This window comes from Nannospalax galili, unplaced genomic scaffold, assembly GCF_000622305.1.
Source record: "Nannospalax galili isolate Female #2095 unplaced genomic scaffold, S.galili_v1.0 scaffold245, whole genome shotgun sequence".
In the NCBI taxonomy this organism is placed as follows: Eukaryota; Metazoa; Chordata; class Mammalia; order Rodentia; family Spalacidae; genus Nannospalax; species Nannospalax galili.
In genome coordinates this window covers 1-13,670 of record NW_008353009.1, presented here as the reverse complement: position 1 = coordinate 13,670, position 13,670 = coordinate 1, and positions in this window count along the sequence as shown.

Genomic DNA, 13,670 nt, shown 5'->3' with positions numbered 1-13,670 from the left:
AGTGACTTCCTATATTGAAGAGGAGATTATACCAACTTCACAAGACACACTGAGGTGCAAGCAAACTTTTTCAATTAAAGTCCTTTGTACTTACTTTGGGAGGCAAGGCTCAGACAGAGAAGACAACATCTCAAACATCACTCACCATTTATGTGTCTTGATTGATTCAAAAGGAAAACCCAACGTCTACCAGAAGCCACAGAGATTATAAAGTATAACCCACACTTCTTGACTTTACTGAAAGTTGGGAAGTAGGTGCTGGTTTAAGGGTGTGAAAAGCGGCTGGAGAGACAGGTCAGTGGTTAAGAGCACTGGCTGCTCTTACAGAGGACCTGGAATTGATTCTCAATATGTACATGACAGCTGACAACCATCTGTAACTTCAGTTCCAGGGTATATGATTCCTTCTTCTGGCCTCTGCAGGCATTGCATGCATGTGGTGCACATACACTCATGCAGGCAATACACTTATACACATAAAAGAAAAATAAATAAATATATAACATTTTAAAATGGTATGAAAGACACACAAAAGGGAAATTCTCAGAAAAGAGAAGAATGATCTGTAGGAATAGGCCACTATCAAATCTAAATTCTGTTGCTCTCAGAGACAGCCAGTGGAAGGCATTCTGAAGACAAGAAAATGTGGCCTACAGCCCCAGAAGCTAGATCCTGGTCATCCCTGCCTTCCCAGTGGTGTGGTATCCTGGACATAGTCACTCAGATTCTGTTGAATAATGTGTGTTGGTTCAGCTACTGCAGTTAAGAAAGTGTTTCAGAGTCATGCTATCTAGGAAGATGTTTCAGATCCATGCTTGTGTTTCTCCCAATCTCTAGCACTTCCAACCCCAACCAAGCTCACATTGAGCTTTCCTTATATGAAACATACATTAAGGACCAGGGATGTCTAACTGCATTATTTAGGATGGTATACAAGGCATGGAATTATTGTGAGCATGTCTCAGGTAGCAGTTAGTCCAGAGGCCCATACACCTTTAACAAGGATAACAAATATTGTCCAGAGCATGTCTTACATTTTCCAGGCCAAAGAAGATGCAAACAGTGTTTTTTTTTCCTCTGAGCATCAACAAATCTTTGGAGCTGAGTCTCACAGCAAAGCAAATCTAATTACATCAGCTATATAAAACACCTCTGAAAAACCAGCTTAATAAGAGCTCGAGGCCCTCCATTTCAATCATTGTGACAGGTGGATGTGGCCCACAATATCTGAGTAGATAAATCATCCCATTCCTGTATTTCTTTAAAATAAATTAAACCTAGATCTCGGTTTCCACCCAACAAGCCTGAAAGTGTCCAATATCTGCCCTCATTACCTCCATCATCCAATAGATCGTTAAAAATATCCAGGATTTTTTAATATGGCAGTTATTAGTTACTTTTCTATTGTTGTGATAAAACATCATGACCAGGGCAATTTAAGAAGGAAAAGTTTACTGTGTTTATGGTTCTAGAGGGATGAGTCTGTCATAGCTGCAGAGCAGAAAGCTGAGCACTCACATCTTCAAGCAGGCAGAGGAAGGAGAGAGAGACTGAAAGTAGAACAAGAATATAAACGCTCAAAGCCCGCCCCCAGTGATGTGTTTCTCCCAACAAGACCACCTCTCCCATGACTTTCCCCACACAGTAACACCCATAGCGGGGTCCATCGTGGACATTCTCATTCAAACTACCACATTCTACTCTCGGGTCCCCAAAGCCACATGACCATATCATAATGCAAAATAAATTTAGTCCAACTTTAAAAGTCTCTATAGTTTTTAACTCCCTCAACACTATTCAAAAGTTCAGTTTCTTCTTAGACTCAAGGCAATCTCTTAACTGCAAGCCCTCATAAAATCAAAAAGCAAATTATGCATTTCCAACATACAATGTCATAGAATGCACATTACCATTCCAAAATGGAGGAATGAGAGCACAGTGAGGAAATATCAGCCTAAAGTAGACCAGAAACCAGCAAGAGAAAACACCAAATCCTGTAGCTCCATGTTCTATGTCTGGAACTTTACTTCCAAAAAACTTAGATGTCTCTGTCCCTTCAGCTTGGCTGCCTACATCATACATTTCTTTCTGGAGCTGGTACCACTCCCTGTACACAGCTGTCCTTGTCAAATGTCTCACTATTCTGACATCTCCAACATTTTAGGGTCTTCTATTAAGCAAGCTTCACCTTCAAAGCTTTACACAATGGTCAGGGCCTCTGTGCTTCCCAAGGCCTTCTTTATGCAGGGATTCCCCTGGTACACACTGCCTGACCTCAGTGGCTTCTGGAAACTGTGAAAGAAAAAATATCCTCACTCCTACATCTTTCGTGCCTCTAAAGCCAGCACCACATGAGCAACACCGCCCAGTTAGGCTGCCAGCTTGGGATGGACCTTGGTCCCTTGGGCCACATTTGCAGCTGATTTTGTATGTTGTGTTTTTCTAGGGGCAGAAAACTTAGGCCTTTTCCCTTCACAAGTTGGAAGCTAGGATCTTGCTCTGGGGGCACGCTTTCCATTGTCTGAGTATAGAGCTACAGGCCTCTCCTTAATGGCTTTAATATCTATATCAAAGAAAGGCTCTCTTCCAGACCATGCCTTGGCTGCCTTGAGTATACCATTAAACTTCTTCATGTCCTTTTCCTCTCCAAACTGTACATTTTGTGTTTCTCCTGCTTCACTTGCTCTTTTTCATTGTAGATCTGCATAATATTCACCAGTCATAGATTCAATGTTAGGGTGTCTTGAAATTTCCTCCACCAAAGAAATTAGTCTATTACTTTTTAATTTAGATTCAAGCACCCTCTTAGGGTCTGGGCAGGTGGAAGCCAGATTCTTTACCAAAATATCCTAATTATTGCTTAAGTATTTGGTTCTTTCTCCCTCTGGAACATGTTGAGCTGGGCCTTTACTAGACTAGCCCATTAAGCTCTGAGTATATCAATCAACTACTTTTTCTAGTCCAAACTTTCAAAATCTTGCACATTCCTCACAAGCTCAGGTTTTTCATAGCAACAACCCTTCTGGTACCAACTTCTGTATTAGTTACCTCCCTGTTGCTATGATAAAACACCATGATCAATGCAACTTTCTTTAAAAAAATTATTTATTTATCATTACTTTGTGTATATGAGTGTTTTGCCTGCCTGTATATAAGTACACCACACACACACAATGCCCATGGAGGTCAGAAGAGGTCATGGAACCAGAGTTATGAATGATTGTTAGCCACCATATGGGTGCTGGGAACTGAACCCAGATTCTTTGCAAGAGCAGCTAGTGCTCTTGACCACTTACCAATTCTCCAGCCCCCAAGGCAACTTATAGAAGGAAGGGTTTATTGGGTTTAAGATTCCAGAGGGATGAGTCCATCATAGCTTGAGAGTTATGGCAGGAAGTAGATCAGAAAGCTGAGCACTTCTGTCTTCAAGCAGTCACAAGAAGCAGGGGGGTAGGGGAGACACTAGAAGTGGGGCAAGATTATGAACTCTCAAAGTTTGCTCCTCAATGATGTGCTTCCTCCAGCAAGTCCAAACCTCCTAAAAGTTCCATGACCCTCCCCAAACATTGCACTAACTGACCAATTATTCAAATACTTGGAGCCTTTGGAGCACCTTCTCATTCAAACCCCCACATGACATAAGGAAAATAAGAAAAGAATCTAACTGTGCAAAGCTGTGGGGTTACCCACCATAAATGTCTTTCTACTGATGATAGTCTGGACATTTAGGGACCTCTCTCTCTTCTCAGACCACTGTGCTTAGTGTTCAGGCCTCAAAGGCATTCATGTAGATATCTTTTCATTCCCTAAGACCTGCTGTCCCCGAAGAGCTTGAAGAACGTTGGGGGTTTTCTGAGTGTTTTAAAGCACTGTCTTCCCACCCTGAGAATGAGAAGACCATCTTCTATCTGAGAAAATTCAACTGATCTTATAAAATAAAGCCAAACTTTAGATCAAACATAGTACAGATATCCTTTAACCATGGTCCTGTGATGGTGGCTTTAGGCTCCTGCAGCCTCTTCATTGGGCATTCAACAAGATGCAAAGAAAGATGCATCATCGGATTCATTAAAGTGAAAGCAGACACTGTTAATGCAACACAGGTCTTACCTCAAAGAGAATAAGAGGTTGTTTAGTCTGGAGGCCAATATGAGTCACCATGACCTGGGTACACAGATTTACACCCCAAATGCCCATGTTTCAACAAGGTAAAAGCTTCATGAAGATTTTTATAGTAACAGAACCAAGAAAGCCATAAATCAACATGTTTTTCAAATGCATCTGTGGATGTAGCACATGGGCGTCAAAGCAGAGAAACTCCTGCTATAAACTTCAGATGCTATCTGATGACATTCTTTGCTTTTGAGTTGATGGAAGCTAGGAACCTGTTCATACACTGCAAAAGGATAAATATATATAATGGTCATAGGATGTTAGGTCACACCCAGAAGTGGGCAATAAATGGTTATTTACAGGGTTAAGATAGCCAGAAATAATTTGGCTCTGGTCCTGGAGCACTGCAACTCTCCACAGTCATTGAATCAGCTAATCAACCTTGTAGATTATTTAATATAGGTACAGCTTCTTTTATGGGAACTTCAGGTAATAATACACTCACTTAGATACCAGTGGTCCATCCAGCCAAGGAAGATCAGCCTGTAGGGTCTAAGAGTCTGCCCTTTTATCTATTTTGGTCACTCTCGTGCCAGCCTAGAGAGGCTGGTGAGCCTCAAATGTGCCTGCCCACTCCTTTGGCCTCACATGTTCACTTAGAACTAGTGAGATCTAGAAGTTGTTGACTCTTCTGAGATTGCTCAAGGTCTTGTTGATCTCATAGCTGCCTGCTCGTGTCTATCTTCTCCCTAATAATTCTATGCTGAGAGAGAATGAGCTAGAACCCAGACAGGACAGTTCTCAGTTCTAAAGAGAGATACCTGTGCTCCTCCCTGCAGCTATCAGGATGTCACTTTTGTTCACTTGCAAAGTTAGAAGTCAGTCATGTTGAGTAAGCATTTAGGAGTAGGAGCTTGAAGCTAACCACCAATGAAAAGACAGAAGTCTTCCACCCTATGTCCATAAAAGGAATGGACCTTAGGACAAAGAATTCTGACTGGTTCAGAAAGAACGGGAATTTTTAAAAATGTATTTAATAACCACATGATTAGAAGAAGCATTTCATTACAGTTTTAACATACATGATTAGAAGAAACATTTCATTACAGCAAATAAATAACTATTTTCAGAGCAAAGATTCATCTCTTTCAATATTGGCTGTAAAATTTTAGGTTCACATTTGAATTAATGCAGTTATACAATATTGAACTCAGTAAAAAGCATATAAGACATAAAATTGAATGAGGTTTTAACCTTTAAAAAAGATCTCTATTTCATTTTAAAATATACTGTTTCCTACAGACTCTTTTTTAATGCTACTAAGCTACTAACACTTAGATGTTTGCACATGCATCTCTAATCTCTATGTATCTGATTATTACTAGTCATAGTCAGTTACTTTCTGAGATCCTTGGCACCGGCGCATGGATATAAAGTCATCAGGTAGATTTCAGTGGTAATGTTTTTCAAATCTACTAATTAACATGAAGCAATTTTTATGCTTCTTCCTCAAATATAGCTAATTTTTATTTATTGTTTTTTTGTGTGTATTTCATACAGAATATCCCAAACAATCTTATTAATCTATATACCCACATCCCAAGTGACACCTCCCATGCCCTCTCCCCCCCCTGCCCTGCCCACTGGAGCCCATGTACTTTGTCATCCCTGTTACTGTCCATTGTGTTGCTGGCACCCCCGCCATTCTCCAGTGCTTGTCCATACACTGAATCTATTCAGCCTATCTAGAGATCCTTGTTGTAGGAAGATCGGCTGTTCTTCATCTAGCATCAATCAATTTTCAATATTCCTTTAGACAAGATTGGGGTCTGCTGTTCATTTTCCCAGTTCTATGCTGGGTTACTGTCTGGGAGTCTTTTGGCCCACCCTGGCCAATAACTGAAAGGAAGGTATCTCCTGTCTGGCATTGTTTCTTGTTATGTAGCCTTTAGCTATACATTTGGACTCTTAAAAATTATATTGACCCCATTAATCTTTGGTTATAATCTTTTGGATGTTTAAGACCCTACAGTTGGCCCAGATAAACTAATTTATTTTTACTCTTAAGGCTGTTTGAAGATCTGCTCCTCAGGGGTCACATGGGTTTGGGAGGAGCCCCTGGCTCCTTTCTTTAACCAGTTCCATCTATGTGAAGATGAGTCAAAGGTCCTACTCAACCATGGCTGGCTTCACTTAGAAGCATGGAGGAAATGTTTCCTCTGTGTTGACCCTCCTCTTTGTAGACTGGACACTGGTTCAAGTCCATTTGATGGGGTCTTCATGGCCTCCTTGATCAAGAGGACAGGTGACTCACCACAGTTACAGGACATTTTGACAGATGCTCATAGTCCCCTGGAACTAGTCAACCTCTACTAATGAACTTAGTGTTTTGCAAGGAGCAAAAACTGTCCTTTATGTCCCCCTGACCAAATTAGTATAGGCCTCAAAGTATGGTTGTTAAACATCCAAGGTTATTTTAAATTTGTCATCCCATAAAATCCTTGAAATTCTTTTCTCTTTCAACAACGGGAGATCCCAAGCCACAAGATGGCTAAGGAATTGAAAGTACTTGCTGTGCAAACTGATGACCTTGAGGTCAATCCTCAAAATTGACTTCCAAACTTTGTCCTCTGATTTCCACACGTGAGCTGCAGTACTTAAATAATAATAATAATAATAATAATAGTAATAAATAAAATTTAAAATGGGGACTCTTTAAGGTGGAATGTCCACCCTATTTTCCTCAAGTCCAGACTTAAATAGAAAACTATCTCTGTAACAGATAAGGGAGACAATGGGTTAGCCTGGGCAAATCACCCTCCCCCAGGAGAGGGTAGTTAAACTATCTCACAGCTAAGTCTACATATCTTTTGACCTTTGTCTTACCTTTTTCTATAAATTATACAACTGGCACAGGAAATCAGATATCTTGCCCCACAGTTTGGCCAGTTTACTGATTTCTGTTTCCTAATCTTTTTTAGATTGCAAAGAAACTAAGATGGAAGGTGACGATCTAACTGACATTCCTCCATCGTCTTCGGGAGCTGATTGATACCAAAATCTGTAGATGTTCAAGTCTCTATGCTAAATGCCCTCATATTTACGTATAACTTATGTACATTGTCCCATATACTTCATTTGTTTTGTTTCATTTTTATTTCTGTTTTCTGAGATAAGGTCTTGCTCTGTAGCCCAGGCTGGCCTAGAACTCACTATGTAACTCAGTCTAGCCTAGAACTCAAGGAAGTTCTGTCTGCCGGTGTGAATTCCAAGATTATAAGCATAAGTCCCCATGCCTGGCTCCATCCCTATGCCTTAAAATCCATCTAGATGACTTTTGTGAAGTTCCCAGAAAAAAATGTGCATCTTCAAGCTGAACCTTCTTCAAGACTGATAACTGATTATCACTTTAATGGTTATGGAGATTGTGGAATGTTACAGGTCCAGAGCCTAACTACAATCACATTGAGCTATCTTTAGCCCCTAAATAGCCATCGCTTGTTCATCTCTGTATCTGACCTAAATCCTGTGACTAACAGATAAAAACCTTTGGAATACGTTAACATAAAAAAACCTGAGCTGGGTATGGTAACGCACACCTTTGGTCCCAGCATTTGGGAGGCAGAAGCAGGCAGGTCTCTGTGAGATCTAGGCCAGCTGGGTTTATAGGAAGACCTTGTCCCCCCCCCCCAAAAAAAAAAAGCATAAAAAAGAAAAGAGAAAACCTTAGCTTCATAGCTTTGGATGTCATCTGAAGCATACAGCAGCTGTGCCTACCAAATGTACCTACCAGTATATCTGAAAAGTGTGTTGAAAGCCAGGCCTGGTAGTACAGGCCTTTAATCCTAGCACTTAAGAGGCAAAGGCAGGCAGATCTCTGTGAGAATGACACCAGCCTGGCCTGGACTAGCTGGGCCTATAGGGAGACCCCATCTCAAAAAGACAAGAAAAAAGAAAAAAAACGAAAAGTGAGTTATTTATGACTTTCTTCATTTTGTTACTAGAAAAACTTCATGAAACTACTACCTAATTGAAACATGGAATTTGGAGTGACCTAAATATGTGTTCCCAGATCATGGTCATCCATATTTACCTCCAGAATAGACTATTATCCCCTTTGAGGTAAGAGCTGTGCTTTCATGTCAACAGTTACAATACATAACAGAGTGCATATTCCATGAAAACATTTGTTATACTGTATTGTTTAGGGGAAAATGAGAAGAAAATAGAAGTCTGTGTGTTCAGTATGGCCAGGATCTTGCTCTGGTCTCATCTCAGCATCCTGGTACTTGTCATCTCTGTTAAAAGAATTCAAGTGAAACTCACAGACCATAAGGTAGAAGAACAGTGTTTATTAAGAGCAAAGCAGGGCATGCGTAAGGGTGAGCGTGGGCAACAGCCAAAGGAACCTTTGCAGAAGAAAACATCGTCATGGGATAAGAGGACAATGGCCAGAAAAACCATTGTGCAGCCTACATTTTTAGGTAGGCCTTATCCTATTAAAGTTTCTGGGACAGTTTCCTGAGGCGTGTGCCCTGTCCGGGTGATTACCAGGCACATTTGGATGAACCTTAAAGTCTTTGTTCTTTACCAGAAAGCCTCCGGCTCGATACTAACCTTAGGATCTTTTTTTTTTTTTTTTTCGGTCTTTTTGAGACAGGGTCTCCCTGTAGCCCCAGGTGTCCTGGAACTCACTATGTTGACCAGGCTGGCCTTGAACTCACAGAGATCTGCCTGCCTCTGCCTCCCAAGTGTTGGGATTAAAGGCATGTGCCACCACGCCCAGCTAGGATCTTTTAAGCAGTTTAGGGTGCCAGGTGTCTACCCAGGGCCGGAAACAGGAATCAGGTCCTTTTGACCAGTAATCAAAGTCTTGCATTTTAAGTTCCTGGTTTTGCAAACTGCTGCTTTGGACCTATCCTCAATGACCTTTAAGGCTGCTAATATCTGCCTGGTGACCTAGCTTCACTACAGGCACAATTTTTCAAGTATTTCTGACCCATGGCTTGTTGGGCCAACCAACTAAGCAAGGGCCTTAAGAAAGGCAACAGAAATATTGTAAGAGCCAGGGAGGAGATGCATAACCATACGGAAATAAAGTTTTACAGGCTCCTGGGACTTTGCTTATATGAACCTACAGCAATAGTGAGAGTACTGCATGAGACCCATGCAAACTCAAGCAGACAAAAATGCAGCATAGAACTGTGGAAATGGACAGCAGGACCCAATCTTAGTTCAAGAACTACTGGACGCTGATTACTGCTGGGTGAGGAAGAGCTGATCTTCTTAAAAGGAGTGACTCTAGATAGACTGACTAGACCCCAGTCAATGAACGTTCACTGAGGGACATCTAGAACATCTTGACTTGATAGGTCTTAACATAAATGACAGAATTCATGAAATCCTTTGGAGGTTATGGGAGAGTGCCAGTGGGGAGTGGGATATAAAGATGATTAGGATGTTGTATAGGAAATACACCAAAATTCAATTTAAAACAACACAAGAAGGAAGAAAAGGCAGGCAGGTTGCTTTCTAAAATCTGTGGGTACTTCCTATTCTCCTTCTGATGTAGAATTGGGCCTCATGAGCATCGCAAATGTCTCTCAGGTTTGTTGCTTCCACCCATTCCATTGATGAGATTGCTGGGTCATCTCTCCTTACTTAGCTGATTGTGAAGATGTCCCTACTGTTCATTCTCCTTCTAATCACCATCTCCACCAGTACTAACACTTACATAATTAATCTATCTCTGGGGGAGTAATTTACTTAGAGAAAACATTAATTTATCAATTTCTCTTTATGAGTTTTTAATGACCTTTGAGCAATTGAATTAAATGCAAATTTCCAAGCTCCATGTTTCAGCCTCTCATTCACTACATGTGTATCTGCACACAAGCGTCTGTTTAATCTTTAACATCTTCTTCTTTGAATGCACCAAGAAAAATTATTTTTAAGTTAGAGGACAACAGTACTTTGCTTAATTAATAGAGACATAGAAAGTATAATGTATACTTAAAACTGTACAAAGCTCAGAAAACTTAGGTCATGTGTCTAAAAGAAAATAAAGTCTAAATAAAACTCTATAGCCTTTGTGCAACATTGTATTTCAGGTTAAATTTTGTTTGACAATGCTTAAGAGAAATGCTAAATGGCAACTCACAGAATGAAATGAAAATGAACCCAGGGATACATGGATAAGAATTTTCCTGATGTTAATGGGCCCAGTCTGGGTGAGTCTTGTGCAGATAACCACAGCTGCCGTGAGTTCACGAGTGCAAAGGCCATATTATCTCCAGAAGACATTTTTTCTGTTGCACATTTCCCCATAGTTGGCTCTTACGTTTTTTTCTGCCCCATCTTCTGAGATGTTCCCTGAGCCTTGGAGGGATGATACAGCTGTTCCAGTTGGGGCCAATGACTCCACAATCACCCGTTCTCAGCACTTCACTGCATTAGTGAGCTGCCTAGCTTTCACTGTCAACTTGACACATCTGGGTAGAAGGAATCTCAGTTGGGGAAATGCTGCCATTGGAGTGGTCTGTGGCCATGTCTGTGGGTCATTTTCTTGACTGTTGAGTGATGTGGGAGGGCCCAGCCAGGGGAGGTGCCACCCCTGGACAAGTAGTCCTGGGCTGTGTAAGAAAGCAGGCTGAGCTCAGACCAGAGGAGCAAGCCAGTAAGCAGTGTTCCTCCATGGCCTATGCTCCAGCTCCTGCTTCCAGTTTCTGCCCTCAGTTCCTACCTTGGGCTCCCTGATGAGCTATGACCTGGGAGATGCAAGTCAAATAAACCCTTTCTTCCCCAGGTTGGTATTGGTCAGAGTGTTTTGTCACAGCAGTTGAAAGCAGACTAGAACAATTAGCCACCACCTGCTGCAGTCAAAAGCTTCTCTTATGATGGCTGGATGTAGTACTAATTTATGAATACTTAGAATTTGACAACATCATTGTTTAGCAAAACAATAGTAGTAGTTCTCCTCTAGGACCTATGATCTCTCCAGTTAAGGGCTCTTGACTAGGTGTATAGAGCCAGGCATGAGTTCCTTCTTGTGGATCAAGCCTCAAATTCAGTCTGAAATCAATTAATTACCCCCATAATATTCACTCCACTATTGCACTAAAGGGCACATCTTGCCTAGCAGGTCATTATGGACTATCAGCAATTACTGCTGGGTGAGGGATGTCAGTTTCTTCAGTGGTATAGCCACAGACAACTTGTATTTGCTCTACTGAATAACCTCCCATTATACTTGGGCAAGTAATAATTAAACGCAATGGGCCACGCACAGAAAGATGGGAAAGTAAGAGGGTGACTTGAATAGAAACACACCGGTGTGTGTGGGAGCAGAGTGAGGGAGCAGAATGGGAGGCGAAAAGGATTAAAATTCATCATATAAATAGCCAATAAAAAGGGGGAAAAATACAAAAATTTTTTGAAGAGTTTTCATACTAAAATTCTTCATGATAGCCAAAAGCGTAGGAACAATGTATGACATTTAGCATCATGCACACATGCATGTGTACAAACACACTATGCATACCAAGACTGTGAAATGAAATTTGAACATTAAACTACTTGCATAAGATCTTTCTAAGGTCCCAGGAATATTGTATAAAAACCAATGATGTATCAGATAGGAATCCTGAACATAAGCAGCCTGTATCTCCAGCATAAAGGAAACATTGCCATGATCAATCAAAGGGGGAGTTAATTCACCGCAGTTCCCGAGCTTTTAATCATCAGCATCTCAAATTCGATGTATCTACTTAAAATGGACCACGCCATCCCTGATCCGCTGTCATCTCCATTGCCCTGCCAGGAGCCAGAAAGATAAACCACACTGTGCTCTGCAGCTCTGCTTTGCTGAAACAGGGTTGAGGGATAGAATGCCTGACAAAGCCTACTTCAGAGTCCACAACCTCAAACCTCAGGCTACTCATGGACCTATCTCAGAAGGATGCTCTGCTTTGAATTAGAATACATAAATAAATAACTTCTAAAATCATGGTCAGTTACTAAGACAATGATTTCATACTCTAAATTTTACTAGTTTTGGTTTCTCTTCTTCATATTTTTTCTCCCTCTCTATTCTGTGCTGCCCTCCAGCGTATCTAGCACAGCAACCATGCTTCTAAAGGCATCCCCACAGACAGCCCACATGAACCATTGCACTGTGGGTGAATGAAGAGTCAGCCCCTGTCAGCCTGCCCTCCCTGACAGCATCCCCTGTCCACATTCTGTTTCAGCATTGCATGACTGCCCGGAAAGGCAGGGAGATTTGCTGAGCACAGATTTCTGAAGTTAATTGCAGTTTTTTCTTTCTCTTCCATCAATAAGTCGAGGCTCATCAATAAATTGTGTTCTAATGGGAAATACAGGGTACTTCATCAACATTTCTGTTACAAAATTATCAGAAAATAATAGAAAGACAAATCCACTGCCTAGAATAAGACAGAAAAAGAAGAGGCTAAGCATGTGGTTATCCAACAACGACGTGGCCTTCTCTGCCCAAAGCCAATAGCAACACCAAATATACTTTGCCGATGAATGTTGTTAAGTCCCAGAAGAGAAGCATGATGACGCAGGCATCTCCTTCCTCCAGGAAAGTGTTCTGTGCCCCTCCAACTCTCTAAGAGAGATGTGCCTTCTTGGGGATGCAGGATGCACAAGGACAGTGATGTGCCCACTCACATCAACCCCATTGCGGCTGCGGCAACCCTCTGTGGTCTTCCTAGTTCTTTCAAGAAGCTAATCAGTTGAGAGTAGGGAGCTTAGATCCAGAACGCCTCCTAAAAGCCCACGTGCTAATACCGTGGTCTCCACTTTGGTGGAAAATTTAAGGGGTGGGGCCTAATGGAGTATCTTATACCAGAGGATGTGCCCTTTAAGGAGACTTTGGGACTCTGACTCCATGAGTAGTATGGCTCTATCATGCCTGCCTGTGATGATGTGCTGCCTTGCTCAAAGCAACAGGGCCAACCAACAATGGACTGACATCTCTAAAACATGACCAAAGTGAACATTTTCTCTTCCATAAGTTGGATTTACCTCATGCATTTGTTATAATAGCAGAAAGCTGAGTAACACAGAGGAGAAACAGCTCTTGAGCAAACATATACAGTGTCAGGTATCAGCCCAGGATCCACCTTGACTATTACCTCTTCATTATGACCTTATTCATCATAATGTTCTTCATTATAACCCTGGAAGACTATAGTTTTCTTCGTGTTGTTCCCAAATGGAGATGGGCTCTAGAGATTCAATCCATGCTTAGGGTTACCCAGAACATAAGTGCAAGCTAGGAATAGAATATTTATTAAGCTAAGCTTCCGAAAGAGAAGTCTCTGAGGAAAGCATTTGGAAGAAGCAGTTTTATTTAGAAGGTGATTCCAAGAAGTGGAAGAGAGGGAAACAAGAATGAGGCAGATAAGGTGGAAAATGGCTGCTGAACGGAAAGATAGTGAGGAGCTGGGGGCAGCAGGGTCCAAGCCAACTAGAGATCGCTACAGGACCACACAGTGGCATCAGAACAATGGTGGCTGTCACCATTGGTGTCA